The sequence below is a fragment of the Palaemon carinicauda genome, chromosome 3 (genome assembly GCF_036898095.1).
Source record: "Palaemon carinicauda isolate YSFRI2023 chromosome 3, ASM3689809v2, whole genome shotgun sequence".
Classification (NCBI taxonomy): Eukaryota; Metazoa; Arthropoda; class Malacostraca; order Decapoda; family Palaemonidae; genus Palaemon; species Palaemon carinicauda.
In genome coordinates this window covers 77242994-77259884 of record NC_090727.1, presented here as the reverse complement: position 1 = coordinate 77259884, position 16891 = coordinate 77242994, and positions in this window count along the sequence as shown.

Genomic DNA, 16891 nt, shown 5'->3' with positions numbered 1-16891 from the left:
ACTATTTAGTCCTTCTATCTGAGTCCGTACTTTATCCTATAATGTAGCCTTGTACCTCTACATCAAAGGATATTTCCTCCTCAAAACAAAATTCTTTTTTCTTTTTTATCTTCTATTGTCCAACTATTTGGTCCTTCTATCTGAGTCCGTACTTTATCCTATAATGTAGCCTTGTACCTCTACATCAAAGGATATTTCCTCCTCAAAACAAAGTTCTTTTTTCTTTTTTTATGTTTTATTGTCCAACTATTTAGTCCTTCTATCTGAGTCCGTACTTTATCCTATAATGTAGCCTCGTACCTCTACATCAAAGGATATTTCCTCCTCAAAACAAAGTTCTTTTTTCTTTTTTTATGTTCTATTGTCCAACTATTTAGTCCTTCTATATGAGTCCGTACTTTATCCTATAATGTAGCCTTGTACCTCTACATCAAAGGATATTTCCTCCTCAAAACAAAGCTATTTTTTCTTTTTTTTATCTTCTATTGTCCAACTATTTAGTCCTTCTATCTGAGTCCGTACTTTATCCTATAATGTAGCCTTGTACCTCTACATCAAAGGATATTTCCTCCTCAAAACAAAGCTATTTTTTCTTTTTTATCTTCTATTGTCCAACTATTTAGTCCTATCTGAGTCCGTACTTTATCCTATAATGTAGCCTTGTACCTCTACATCAAAGGATATTTCCTCCTCAAAATAAAGTTCTTTTTTCTTTTTTATCTTCTATTGTCCAACTATTTAGTCCTATCTGAGTCCGTACTTTATCCTATAATGTAGCCTTGTACCTCTACATCAAAGGATATTTCCTCCTCAAAACAAAGTTCTTTTTTCTTTTTTATCTTCTATTGTCCAACTATTTAGTCCTTCTATATGAGTCCGTACTTTATCCTATAATGTAGCCTTGTACCTCTACATCAAAGGATATTTCCTCCTCAAAACAAAGTTCTTTTTTCTTTTTTATCTTCTATTGTCCAACTATTTAGTCCTTCTATCTGAGTCCGTAATTTATCCTATAATGTAGCCTTGTACCTCTACATCAAAGGATATTTCCTCCTCAAAACAAAGTTCTTTTTTCTTTTTTATCTTCTATTGTCCAACTATTTAGTCCTTCTATCTGAGTCCGTACTTTATCCTATAATGTAGCCTTGTACCTCTACATCAAAGGATATTTCCTCCTCAAAACAAAGTTCTTTTTTCTTTTTTATCTTCTATTGTCCAACTATTTAGTCCTTCTATATGAGTCCGTACTTTATCCTATAATGTAGCCTTGTACCTCTACATCAAAGGATATTTCCTCCTCAAAACGAGATTCTATTTTCTTTTTTATCTTCTATTGTCCAACTATTTGGTCCTTCTATCTCAGTCCGTACTTTATCCTATAATGTAGCCTTGTACCTCTACATCAAAGGATATTTCCTCCTCAAAACAAAGTTCTTTTTTCTTTTCTATCTTCTATTGTCCAACTATTTAGTCCTTCTATCTGAGTCCGTACTTTATCCTATAATGTAGCCTTGTACCTCTACATCAAAGGATATTTCCTCCTCAAAACAAAGTTCTTTTTTCTTTTTTATCTTCTATTGTCCAACTATTTAGTCCTTCTATCTGAGTCCGTACTTTATCCTATAATGTAGCCTTGTACCTCTACATCAAAGGATATTTCCTCCTCAAAACAAAGTTCTTTTTTCTTTTTTATCTTCTATTGTCCAACTATTTAGTTCTTCTATCTGAGTCCGTACTTTATCCTATAATGTAGCCTTGTACCTCTACATCAAAGGATATTTCCTCCTCAAAACAAAATTCTTTTTTCTTTTTTATCTTCTATTGTCCAACTATTTGGTCCTTCTATCTCAGTCCGTACTTTATCCTATAATGTAGCCTTGTACCTCTACATCAAAGGATATTTCCTCCTCAAAACAAAGTTCTTTTTTCTTTTTTATCTTCTATTGTCCAACTATTTGGTCCTTCTATCTGAGTCTGTACTTTATCCTATAATGTAGCCTTGTACCTCTACATCAAAGGATATTTCCTCCTCAAAACAAAGTTCTTTTTTCTTTTTTATCTTCTATTGTCCAACTATTTAGTCCTTCTATCTGAGTCCGTACTTTATCCTATAATGTAGCCTTGTACCTCTACATCAAAGGATATTTCCTCCTCAAAACAAAGTTCTTTTTTCTTTTTTATCTTCTATTGTCCAACTATTTAGTTCTTCTATCTCAGTCCGTACTTTATCCTATAATGTAGCCTTGTACCTCTACATCAAAGGATATTTCCTCCTCAAAACAAAGTTCTTTTTTCTTTTTTATCTTCTATTGTCCAACTATTTGGTCCTTCTATCTCAGTCCGTACTTTATCCTATAATGTAGCCTTGTACCTCTACATCAAAGGATATTTCCTCCTCAAAACAAAGTTCTTTTTTCTTTTTTATCTTCTATTGTCCAACTATTTGGTCCTTCTATCTGAGTCTGTACTTTATCCTATAATGTAGCCTTGTACCTCTACATCAAAGGATATTTCCTCCTCAAAACAAAGTTCTTTTTTCTTTTTTATCTTCTATTGTCCAACTATTTAGTCCTTCTATATGAGTCCGTACTTTATCCTATAATGTAGCCTTGTACCTCTACATCAAAGGATATTTCCTCCTCAAAACAAAGTTCTTTTTTCTTTTTTATCTTCTATTGTCCAACTATTTAGTCCTTCTATCTGAGTCCGTACTTTATCCTATAATGTAGCCTTGTACCTCTACATCAAAGGATATTTCCTCCTCAAAACAAAGTTCTTTTTTCTTTTTTATCTTCTATTGTCCAACTATTTAGTCCTTCTATCTGAGTCCGTACTTTATCCTATAATGTAGCCTTGTACCTCTACATCAAAGGATATTTCCTCCTCAAAACAAAGTTCTTTTTTCTTTTTTATCTTCTATTGTCCAACTATTTGGTCCTTCTATCTGAGTCTGTACTTTATCCTATAATGTAGCCTTGTACCTCTACATCAAAGGATATTTCCTCCTCAAAACAAAGTTCTTTTTACTTTTTTATCTTCTATTGTCCAACTATTTAGTCCTTCTATCTGAGTCTGTACTTTATCCTATAATGTAGCCTTGTACCTCTACATCAAAGGATATTTCCTCCTCAAAACAAAGTTCTTTTTACTTTTTTATCTTCTATTGTCCAACTATTTAGTCCTTCTATCTGAGTCTGTACTTTATCCTATAATGTAGCCTTGTACCTCTACATCAAAGGATATTTCCTCCTCAAAACAAAGTTCTTTTTTCTTTTTTATTTTCTATTGTCCAACCATTTAGTCCTTCTATCTGAGTCCGTACTTTATCCTATAATGTAGCCTTTCACCTCTACATCAAAGGATATTTCCTCCTCAAAACAAAGTTCTTTTTACTTTTTTATCTTCTATTATCCAACTATTTAGTCCTTCTATCTGAGTCTGTACTTTATCCTATAATGTAGCCTTGTACCTCTACATCAAAGGATATTTCCTCCTCAAAACAAAGTTCTTTTTACTTTTTTATCTTCTATTATCCAACTATTTAGTCCTTCTATCTGAGTCTGTACTTTATCCTATAATATAGCCTTGTACCTCTACATCAAAGGATATTTCCTCCTCAAAACAAAGTTCTTTTTACTTTTTTATCTTCTATTGTCCAACTATTTAGTCCTTCTAACTGAGTCCGTACTTTATCCTATAATGTGACCTTTTACCTCTACATCAAAGGATATTTCCTCCTCAAAACAAAGTTCTTTTTTCTTTTTTATCTTCTATTGTCCAACTATTTAGTCCTTCTATCTGAGTCTGTACTTTATCCTATAATATAGCCTTGTACCTCTACATCAAAGGATATTTCCTCCTCAAAACAAAGTTCTTTTTACTTTTTTATCTTCTATTGTCCAACTATTTAGTCCTTCTATCTGAGTCTGTACTTTATCCTATAATATAGCCTTTTACCTCTACATCAAAGGATATTTCCTCCTCAAAACAAAGTTCTTTTTACTTTTTTATCTTCTATTGTCCAACTATTTAGTCCTTCTATCTGAGTCTGTACTTTATCCTATAATATAGCCTTTTACCTCTACATCAAAGGATATTTCCTCCTCAAAACAAAGTTCTTTTTTCTTTTTTATCTTCTATTGTCCAACTATTTAGTCCTTCTATCTGAGTCTGTACTTTATCCTATAATGTAGCCTTGTACCTCTACATCAAAGGATATTTCCTCCTCAAAACAAAGTTCTTTTTTCTTTTTTATCTTCTATTGTCCAACTATTTGGTCCTTCTATCTGAGTCTGTACTTTATCCTATAATGTAGCCTTGTACCTCTACATCAAAGGATATTTCCTCCTCAAAACAAAGTTCTTTTTACTTTTTTATCTTCTATTGTCCAACTATTTAGTCCTTCTATCTGAGTCTGTACTTTATCCTATAATGTAGCCTTGTACCTCTACATCAAAGGATATTTCCTCCTCAAAACAAAGTTCTTTTTACTTTTTTATCTTCTATTGTCCAACTATTTAGTCCTTCTATCTGAGTCTGTACTTTATCCTATAATGTAGCCTTGTACCTCTACATCAAAGGATATTTCCTCCTCAAAACAAAGTTCTTTTTTCTTTTTTATTTTCTATTGTCCAACCATTTAGTCCTTCTATCTGAGTCCGTACTTTATCCTATAATGTAGCCTTTCACCTCTACATCAAAGGATATTTCCTCCTCAAAACAAAGTTCTTTTTACTTTTTTATCTTCTATTATCCAACTATTTAGTCCTTCTATCTGAGTCTGTACTTTATCCTATAATGTAGCCTTGTACCTCTACATCAAAGGATATTTCCTCCTCAAAACAAAGTTCTTTTTACTTTTTTATCTTCTATTATCCAACTATTTAGTCCTTCTATCTGAGTCTGTACTTTATCCTATAATATAGCCTTGTACCTCTACATCAAAGGATATTTCCTCCTCAAAACAAAGTTCTTTTTACTTTTTTATCTTCTATTGTCCAACTATTTAGTCCTTCTAACTGAGTCCGTACTTTATCCTATAATGTGACCTTTTACCTCTACATCAAAGGATATTTCCTCCTCAAAACAAAGTTCTTTTTTCTTTTTTATCTTCTATTGTCCAACTATTTAGTCCTTCTATCTGAGTCTGTACTTTATCCTATAATATAGCCTTGTACCTCTACATCAAAGGATATTTCCTCCTCAAAACAAAGTTCTTTTTACTTTTTTATCTTCTATTGTCCAACTATTTAGTCCTTCTATCTGAGTCTGTACTTTATCCTATAATATAGCCTTTTACCTCTACATCAAAGGATATTTCCTCCTCAAAACAAAGTTCTTTTTACTTTTTTATCTTCTATTGTCCAACTATTTAGTCCTTCTATCTGAGTCTGTACTTTATCCTATAATATAGCCTTTTACCTCTACATCAAAGGATATTTCCTCCTCAAAACAAAGTTCTTTTTTCTTTTTTATCTTCTATTGTCCAACTATTTAGTCCTTCTATCTGAGTCTGTACTTTATCCTATAATGTAGCCTTGTACCTCTACATCAAAGGATATTTCCTCCTCAAAACAAAGCTATTTTTTCTTTTTTTATCTTCTATTGTCCAACTATTTAGTCCTTCTATCTGAGTCCGTACTTTATCCTATAATGTAGCCTTGTACCTCTACATCAAAGGATATTTCCTCCTCAAAACAAAGTTCTTTTTTCTTTTCTACCTTCTATTGTCCAACTATTTAGTCCTTCTATATGAGTCCGTACTTTATCCTATAATATAGCCTTGTACCTCTACATCAAAGGATATTTCCTCCTCAAAACAAAGTTCTTTTTTCTTTTTTATCTTCTATTGTCCAACTATTTAGTCTTTCTATATGAGTCCGTACTTTATCCTATAATATAGCCTTGTACCTCTACATCAAAGGATATTTCCTCCTCAAAACAAAGTTCTTTTTTATTTTTTTATCTTCTATTGTCCAACTATTTGGTCCTTCTATCTGAGTCCGTACTTTATCCTATAATGTAGCCTTGTACCTCTACATCAAAGGATATTTCCTCCTCAAAACAAAGTTCTTTTTTCTTTTTTTTCTTCTATTGTCCAACTATTTGGTCCTTCTATCTGAGTCCGTACTTTATCCTATAATGTAGCCTTGTACCTCCACATCAAAGGATATTTCCTCCTCAAAACAAAGTTCTTTTTTCTTTTTTTTCTTCTATTGTCCAACTATTTGGTCCTTCTATCTGAGTCCGTACTTTATCCTATAATGTAGCCTTGTACCTCTACATCAAAGGATATTTCCTCCTCAAAACAAAGTTCTTTTTTCTTTTTTATCTTCTATTGTCCAACTATTTAGTCCTTCTATCTGAGTCCGTACTTTATCCTATAATGTAGCCTTGTACCTCTACATCAAAGGATATTTCCTCCTCAAAACAAAGTTCTTTTTTCTTTTTTATCTTCTATTGTCCAACTATTTAGTCCTTCTATCTGAGTCCGTACTTTATCCTATAATGTAGCCTTGTACCTCCACATCAAAGGATATTTCCTCCTCAAAACAAAGTTCTTTTTTCTTTTTTATCTTCTATTGTCCAACTATTTGGTCCTTCTATCTGAGTCCGTACTTTATCCTATAATGTAGCCTTGTACCTCTACATCAAAGGATATTTCCTCCTCAAAACAAAGTTCTTTTTTCTTTTTTATCTTCTATTGTCCAACTATTTGGTCCTTCTATCTGAGTCCGTACTTTATCCTATAATGTAGCCTTGTACCTCTACATCAAAGGATATTTCCTCCTCAAAACAAAGTTCTTTTTTCTTTTTTTTCTTCTATTGTCCAACTATTTGGTCCTTCTATCTGAGTCCGTACTTTATCCTATAATGTAGCCTTGTACCTCTACATCAAAGGATATTTCCTCCTCAAAACAAAGTTCTTTTTTCTTTTTTATCTTCTATTGTCCAACTATTTAGTCCTTCTATCTGAGTCCGTACTTTATCCTATAATGTAGCCTTGTACCTCCACATCAAAGGATATTTCCTCCTCAAAACAAAGTTCTTTTTTCTTTTTTATCTTCTATTGTCCAACTATTTGGTCCTTCTATCTGAGTCCGTACTTTATCCTATAATGTAGCCTTGTACCTCTACATCAAAGGATATTTCCTCCTCAAAACAAAGTTCTTTTTTCTTTTTTTCTTCTATTGTCCAACTATTTAGTCCTTCTATCTGAGTCCGTACTTTATCCTATAATGTAGCCTTGTACCTCTACATCAAAGGATATTTCCTCCTCAAAACAAAGTTCTTTTTTCTGTTTTTTCTTCTATTGTCCAACTATTTGGTCCTTCTATCTGAGTCCGTACTTTATCCTATAATGTAGCCTTGTACCTCTACATCAAAGGATATTTCCTCCTCAAAACAAAGTTCTTTTTTCTGTTTTTTCTTCTATTGTCCAACTATTTGGTCCTTCTATCTGAGTCCGTACTTTATCCTATAATGTAGCCTTGTACCTCTACATCAAAGGATATTTCCTCCTCAAAACAAAGTTCTTTTTTCTTTTTTTTCTTCTATTGTCCAACTATTTGGTCCTTCTATATGAGTCCGTACTTTATCCTATAATGTAGCCTTGTACCTCTACATCAAAGGATATTTCCTTCTCAAAACAAGATTCTATTTTCTTTTTTTTCTTCTATTGTCCAACTATTTAGTCCTTCTATCTGAGTCCGTACTTTATCCTATAATGTAGCCTTGTACCTCTACATCAAAGGATATTTCCTCCTCAAAACAAAGTTCTTTTTTCTTTTTTTTCTTCTATTGTCCAACTATTTGGTCCTTCTATATGAGTCCGTACTTTATCCTATAATGTAGCCTTGTACCTCTACATCAAAGGATATTTCCTCCTCAAAACAAAATTCTTTTTTCTTTTTTATCTTCTATTGTCCAACTATTTAGTCCTTCTATATGAGTCCGTACTTTATCCTATAATGTAGCCTTGTACCTCTACATCAAAGGATATTTCCTCCTCAAAACAAAGTTATTTTTTCTTTTTTTATCTTCTATTGTCCAACTATTTAGTCCTTATAACTGAGTCCGTACTTTATCCTATAATGTAGCCTTGTACCTCTACATCAAAGGATATTTCCTCCTCAAAACAAAGTTCTTTTTTCTTTTTTATCTTCTATTGTCCAAGTATTTAGTCCTTCTATCTGAGTCCGTACTTTATCCTATAATGTAGCCTTGTACCTCTACATCAAAGGATATTTCCTCCTCAAAACAAAATTCTTTTTTCTTTTTTATCTTCTATTGTCCAAGTATTTAGTCCTTCTATCTGAGTCCGTACTTTATCCTATAATGTAGCCTTGTACCTCTACATCAAAGGATATTTCCTCCTCAAAACAAAATTCTTTTTTCTTTTTTATCTTCTATTGTCCAACTATTTAGTCCTTCTATCTGAGTCCGTACTTTATCCTATAATGTAGCCTTGTACCTCTACATCAAAGGATATTTCCTCCTCAAAACAAAATTCTTTTTTCTTTTTTATCTTCTATTGTCCAAGTATTTAGTCCTTCTATCTGAGTCCGTACTTTATCCTATAATGTAGCCTTGTACCTCTACATCAAAGGATATTTCCTCCTCAAAACAAAGTTATTTTTTCTTTTTTTATCTTCTATTGTCCAACTATTTAGTCCTTATAACTGAGTCCGTACTTTATCCTATAATGTAGCCTTGTACCTCTACATCAAAGGATATTTCCTCCTCAAAACAAAGTTCTTTTTTCTTTTTTTATCTTCTATTGTCCAACTATTTAGTCCTTATAACTGAGTCCGTACTTTATCCTATAATGTAGCCTTGTACCTCTACATCAAAGGATATTTCCTCCTCAAAACAAAGTTCTTTTTTCTTTTTTTATCTTCTATTGTCCAACTATTTAGTCCTTATAACTGAGTCCGTACTTTATCCTATAATGTAGCCTTGTACCTCTACATCAAAGGATATTTCCTCCTCAAAACAAAGCTATTTTTTTTTTTTTATCTTCTATTGTCCAACTATTTAGTCCTTCTATCTGAGTCCGTACTTTATCCTATAATGTAGCCTTGTACCTCTACATCAAAGGATATTTCTTCCTCAAAACAAAGTTATTTTTTCTTTTTTTATCTTCTATTGTCCAACTATTTAGTCCTTCTATATGAGTCCGTACTTTATCCTATAATGTAGCCTTGTACCTCTACATCAAAGGATATTTCTTCCTCAAAACAAAGTTACTTTTTCTTTTTTTATCTTCTATTGTCCAACTATTTAGTCCTTCTATCTGAGTCTGTACTTTATCCTATAATGTAGCCTTGTACCTCTACATCAAAGGATATTTCCTCCTCAAAACAAAGTTATTTTTTCTTTTTTTATCTTCTATTGTCCAACTATTTAGTCCTTATAACTGAGTCCGTACTTTATCCTATAATGTAGCCTTGTACCTCTACATCAAAGGATATTTCCTCCTCAAAACAAAGTTCTTTTTTCTTTTTTTATCTTCTAATGTCCAACTATTTAGTCCTTCTATCTGAGTCCGTACTTTATCCTATAATGTAGCCTTGTACCTCTACATCAAAGGATATTTCCTCCTCAAAACAAAGTTCTTTTTTCTTTTTTTATCTTCTATTGTCCAACTATTTAGTCCTTATAACTGAGTCCGTACTTTATCCTATAATGTAGCCTTGTACCTCTACATCAAAGGATATTTCCTCCTCAAAACAAAGTTATTTTTTCTTTTTTTATCTTCTATTGTCCAACTATTTAGTCCTTATAACTGAGTCCGTACTTTATCCTATAATGTAGCCTTGTACCTCTACATCAAAGGATATTTCCTCCTCAAAACAAAGTTATTTTTTCTTTTTTTATCTTCTATTGTCCAACTATTTAGTCCTTATAACTGAGTCCGTACTTTATCCTATAATGTAGCCTTGTACCTCTACATCAAAGGATATTTCCTCCTCAAAACAAAGCTATTTTTTCTTTTTTATTTTCTATTGTCCAATTATTTAGTCCTTCTATGTGAGTCCGTACTTTATCCTATAATGTAGCCTTGTACCTCTACATCAAAGGATATTTCCTCCTCAAAACAAAGTTCTTTTTTCTTTTTTTATCTTCTATTGTCCAACTATTTGGTCCTTCTATCTGAGTCCGTACTTTATCCTATAATGTAGCCTTGTACCTCTACATCAAAGGATATTTCCTCCTCAAAACAAAGCTATTTTTTCTTTTTTTATCTTCTATTGTCCAACTATTTAGTCCTTCTATCTGAGTCCCTACTTTATCCTATAATGTAGCCTTGTACCTCTACATGAAAGGATATTTCCTCCTCAAAACAAAGTTCTTTTTTCTTTTTTATCTTCTATTGTCCAACTATTTGGTCCTTCTATCTGAGTCCCTACTTTATCCTATAATGTAGCCTTGTACCTCTACATCAAAGGATATTTCCTCCTCAAAACAAAGCTATTTTTTCTTTTTTTATCTTCTATTGTCCAACTATTTAGTCCTTCTATCTGAGTCCGTACTTTATCCTATAATGTAGCCTTGTACCTCTACATCAAAGGATATTTCCTCCTCAAAACAAAGTTCTTTTTTCTTTTTTATCTTCTATTGTCCAACTATTTAGTCCTTCTATCTGAGTCCCTACTTTATCCTATAATGTAGCCTTGTACCTCTACACGAAAGGATATTTCCTCCTCAAAACAAAGTTCTTTTTTCTTTTTTATCTTCTATTGTCCAACTATTTAGTCCTTCTATCTGAATCCGTACTTTATCCTATAATGTAGCCTTGTACCTCTACATGAAAGGATATTTCCTCCTCAAAACAAAGTTCTTTTTTCTTTTTTATCTTCTATTGTCCAACTATTTAGTCCTTCTATCTGAGTCCCTACTTTATCCTATAATGTAGCCTTGTACCTCTACATGAAAGGATATTTCCTCCTCAAAACAAAGTTCTTTTTTCTTTTTTATCTTCTATTGTCCAACTATTTAGTCCTTCTATCCGAGTCCGTACTTTATCCTATAATGTAGCCTTGTACCTCTACATGAAAGGATATTTCCTCCTCAAAACAAAGTTCTTTTTTCTTTTTTATCTTCTATTGTCCAACTATTTAGTCCTTCTATCTGAGTCCCTACTTTATCCTATAATGTAGCCTTGTACCTCTACATGAAAGGATATTTCCTCCTCAAAACAAAGTTATTTTTTCTTTTTTTATCTTCTATTGTCCAACTATTTAGTCCTTATAACTGAGTCCGTACTTTATCCTATAATGTAGCCTTGTACCTCTACATCAAAGGATATTTCCTCCTCAAAACAAAGTTCTTTTTTCTTTTTTTATCTTCTAATGTCCAACTATTTAGTCCTTCTATCTGAGTCCGTACTTTATCCTATAATGTAGCCTTGTACCTCTACATCAAAGGATATTTCCTCCTCAAAACAAAGTTCTTTTTTCTTTTTTTATCTTCTATTGTCCAACTATTTAGTCCTTATAACTGAGTCCGTACTTTATCCTATAATGTAGCCTTGTACCTCTACATCAAAGGATATTTCCTCCTCAAAACAAAGTTATTTTTTCTTTTTTTATCTTCTATTGTCCAACTATTTAGTCCTTATAACTGAGTCCGTACTTTATCCTATAATGTAGCCTTGTACCTCTACATCAAAGGATATTTCCTCCTCAAAACAAAGTTATTTTTTCTTTTTTTATCTTCTATTGTCCAACTATTTAGTCCTTATAACTGAGTCCGTACTTTATCCTATAATGTAGCCTTGTACCTCTACATCAAAGGATATTTCCTCCTCAAAACAAAGTTATTTTTTCTTTTTTTATCTTCTATTGTCCAACTATTTAGTCCTTATAACTGAGTCCGTACTTTATCCTATAATGTAGCCTTGTACCTCTACATCAAAGGATATTTCCTCCTCAAAACAAAGCTATTTTTTCTTTTTTATTTTCTATTGTCCAATTATTTAGTCCTTCTATGTGAGTCCGTACTTTATCCTATAATGTAGCCTTGTACCTCTACATCAAAGGATATTTCCTCCTCAAAACAAAGTTCTTTTTTCTTTTTTTATCTTCTATTGTCCAACTATTTGGTCCTTCTATCTGAGTCCGTACTTTATCCTATAATGTAGCCTTGTACCTCTACATCAAAGGATATTTCCTCCTCAAAACAAAGCTATTTTTTCTTTTTTTATCTTCTATTGTCCAACTATTTAGTCCTTCTATCTGAGTCCCTACTTTATCCTATAATGTAGCCTTGTACCTCTACATGAAAGGATATTTCCTCCTCAAAACAAAGTTCTTTTTTCTTTTTTATCTTCTATTGTCCAACTATTTGGTCCTTCTATCTGAGTCCCTACTTTATCCTATAATGTAGCCTTGTACCTCTACATCAAAGGATATTTCCTCCTCAAAACAAAGCTATTTTTTCTTTTTTTATCTTCTATTGTCCAACTATTTAGTCCTTCTATCTGAGTCCGTACTTTATCCTATAATGTAGCCTTGTACCTCTACATCAAAGGATATTTCCTCCTCAAAACAAAGTTCTTTTTTCTTTTTTATCTTCTATTGTCCAACTATTTAGTCCTTCTATCTGAGTCCCTACTTTATCCTATAATGTAGCCTTGTACCTCTACACGAAAGGATATTTCCTCCTCAAAACAAAGTTCTTTTTTCTTTTTTATCTTCTATTGTCCAACTATTTAGTCCTTCTATCTGAATCCGTACTTTATCCTATAATGTAGCCTTGTACCTCTACATGAAAGGATATTTCCTCCTCAAAACAAAGTTCTTTTTTCTTTTTTATCTTCTATTGTCCAACTATTTAGTCCTTCTATCTGAGTCCCTACTTTATCCTATAATGTAGCCTTGTACCTCTACATGAAAGGATATTTCCTCCTCAAAACAAAGTTCTTTTTTCTTTTTTATCTTCTATTGTCCAACTATTTAGTCCTTCTATCCGAGTCCGTACTTTATCCTATAATGTAGCCTTGTACCTCTACATGAAAGGATATTTCCTCCTCAAAACAAAGTTCTTTTTTCTTTTTTATCTTCTATTGTCCAACTATTTAGTCCTTCTATCTGAGTCCCTACTTTATCCTATAATGTAGCCTTGTACCTCTACATGAAAGGATATTTCCTCCTCAAAACAAAGTTCTTTTTTCTTTTTTATCTTCTATTGTCCAACTATTTAGTCCTTCTATCTGAGTCCGTAATTTATCCTATAATGTAGCCTTGTACCTCTACATCAAAGGATATTTCCTCCTCAAAACAAAGTTCTTTTTTCTTTTTTATCTTCTATTGTCCAACTATTTAGTCCTTCTATCTGAGTCCCTACTTTATCCTATAATGTAGCCTTGTACCTCTACATGAAAGGATATTTCCTCCTCAAAACAAAGTTCTTTTTTCTTTTTTATCTTCTATTGTCCAACTATTTAGTCCTTCTATCTGAGTCCCTACTTTATCCTATAATGTAGCCTTGTACCTCTACATGAAAGGATATTTCCTCCTCAAAACAAAGTTCTTTTTTCTTTTTTATCTTCTATTGTCCAACTATTTAGTCCTTCTATCTGAGTCCGTAATTTATCCTATAATGTAGCCTTGTACCTCTACATCAAAGGATATTTCCTCCTCAAAACAAAGTTCTTTTTTCTTTTCTATCTTCTATTGTCCAACTATTTAGTCCTTCTATCTGAGTCCCTACTTTATCCTATAATGTAGCCTTGTACCTCTACATCAAAGGATATTTCCTCCTCAAAACAAAGTTCTTTTTTCTTTTTTATCTTCTATTGTCCAACTATTTAGTCCTTCTATCCGAGTCCGTACTTTATCCTATAAGGTAGCCTTGTACCTCTACATCAAAGGATATTTCCTTCTCAAAACAAAGTTCTTTTTTTTTTATTTTCTATTGTCCAACTATTTAGTCCTTCTATCTGAGTCCGTACTTTATCCTATAATGTAGCCTTGTACCTCTACATCAAAGGATATTTCCTCCTCAAAACAAAGTTCTTTTTTCTTTATTATCTTCTATTGTCCAACTATTTAGTCCTTCTATCTGAGTCCGTACTTTATCCTATAATATAGCCTTATACCTCTACACCAAAGGATATTTCCCCCTCAAAACAAAGTTCTTTTTTCTTTATTATCTTCTATTGTCCAACTATTTAGTCCTTCTATCTGAGTCCGTACTTTATCCTATAATATAGCCTTGTACCTCTACACCAAAGGATATTTCCCCCTCAAAACAAAGTTCTTTTTTCTTTATTATCTTCTATTGTCCAACTATTTAGTCCTTCTATGAGTCCGTACTTTATCCTATAATGTAGCCTTGTACCTCTACATCAAAGGATATTTCCTCCTCAAAACAAAGTTCTTTTTTCTTTTTTATCTTCTATTGTCCAACTATTTAGTCCTTCTATCTGAGTCCGTACTTCATCCTATAATATAGCCTTGTACCTCTACATCAAAGGATATTTCCTCCTCAAAACAAAGTTCTTTTTTCTTTTCTATCTTCTATTGTCCAACTATTTAGTCCTTCTATCTGAGTCCCTACTTTATCCTATAATGTAGCCTTGTACCTCTACATCAAAGGATATTTCCTCCTCAAAACAAAGTTCTTTTTTCTTTTTTATCTTCTATTGTCCAACTATTTAGTCCTTCTATCCGAGTCCGTACTTTATCCTATAAGGTAGCCTTGTACCTCTACATCAAAGGATATTTCCTTCTCAAAACAAAGTTCTTTTTTTTTATTTTCTATTGTCCAACTATTTAGTCCTTCTATCTGAGTCCGTACTTTATCCTATAATGTAGCCTTGTACCTCTACACCAAAGGATATTTCCCCCTCAAAACAAAGCTCTTTTTTCTTTTTCATCTTCTATTGTCCAACTATTTGGTCCTATCTGAGTCCGTACTTTATCCTATAATGTAGCCTTATACCTCTACATCAAAGGATATTTCCTCCTCAAAACAAAGTTATTTTTTCTTTTTTATCTTCTATTGTCCAACTACTTGGTCCTTCTAACTGAGCCCATACTTTATCCTATAATGTAGCCTTGTTTTAGATGACAAGGTGAAACCTTGGACACCAAGCAGACAACCCAGCTTTAGGGGACCACCGGAGAGTCACAGAGGTAAGTTTCCTGACTCTCGCCTCAAGACCTGCCCCAAAAACCCAGAATCCCACCCTCAGGGCTTACCTGTAGCCTTTGTCTCAAGAGACTAACCCGCAGCAGTGGCACCCTGGTTTAGCCGTTCACAACAGATGCTGCACCAGGGCGTGCTGCTTAGAGCGAACAAGTGAGTGATGAGGTGCCAGTGATGAGCAGTGTTCTTAGACTGTCCTGGGAAAATGCAAATGCCCCACTAACAATAGAACTACAATTCCTGAAACTGTTACTCATTCATTCATCATTCACACCCCTTAACTAAGCTAATCCCTCCCATTCCCTAGCTAAGCAAACTCATTCATTCCTCATTCACACCCCTTAACTAAGCTAATCCCCCCCATTCCCTAGCTAAACAAACTCATTCATTCCTCATTCACACCCCTTAACTAAGCTAATCCCCCCCATTCCCTAGCTAAGCAAACTCATTCATTCCTCATTCACACCCCTTAACTAAGCTAATCCCTCCCATTCCCTAGCTAAGCAAACTCATTCATTCCTCATTCACACCCCTTAACTAAGCTAATCCCTCCCATTCCCTAGCTAAACAAACTCATTCATTCCTCATTCACACCCCTTAACTAAGCTAATCCCTCCCATTCCCTAGCTAAACAAACTCATTCATTCCTCATTCACACCCCTTAACTAAGCTAATCCCCCCCCATTCCCTAGCTAAACAAACTCATTCATTCCTCATTCACACCCCTTAACTAAGCTAATCCCCCCCCCATTCCCTAGCTAAACAAACTCATTCATTCCTCATTCACACCCCTTAACTAAGCTAATCCCTCCCATTCCCTAGCTAAACAAACTCATTCATTCCTCATTCACACCCCTTAACTAAGCTAATCCCCCCCCCATTCCCTAGCTAAACAAACTCATTCATTCCTCATTCACACCCCTTAACTAAGCTAATCCCCCCCCCCATTCCCTAGCTAAACAAACTCATTCATTCCTCATTCACACCCCTTAACTAAGCTAATCCCCCCCCATTCCCTAGCTAAACAAACTCATTCATTCCTCATTCACACCCCTTAACTAAGCTAATCCCCCCCCCATTCCCTAGCTAAACAAACTCATTCATTCCTCATTCACACCCCTTAACTAAGCTAATCCCCCCCCCCCATTCCCTAGCTAAACAAACTCATTCATTCCTCATTCACACCCCTTAACTAAGCTAATCCCCCCCCCCATTCCCTAGCTAAACAAACTCATTCATTCCTCATTCACACCCCTTAACTAAGCTAATCCCCCCCCCATTCCCTAGCTAAACAAACTCATTCATTCCTCATTCACACCCCTTAACTAAGCTAATCCCCCCCCATTCCCTAGCTAAACAAACTCATTCATTCCTCATTCACACCCCTTAACTAAGCTAATCCCCTCCCATTCCCTAGCTAAACAAACTCATTCATTCCTCATTCATTCCTCATTCACACCCCTTAACTAAGCTAATCCCCCCCATTCCCTAGCTAAACAAACTCATTCATTCCTCATTCACACCCCTTAACTAAGCTAATCCCCCCCATTCCCTAGCTAAACAAACTCATTCATTCCTCATTCACACCCCTTAACTAAGCTAATCCCTCCCATTCCCTAGCTAAACAAACTCATTCATTCCTCATTCACACCCCTTAACTAAGCTAAATCCCCCCCCATTCCCTAGCTAAACAAACTCATTCATTCCTCATTCACACCCCTTAACTAAGCTAATC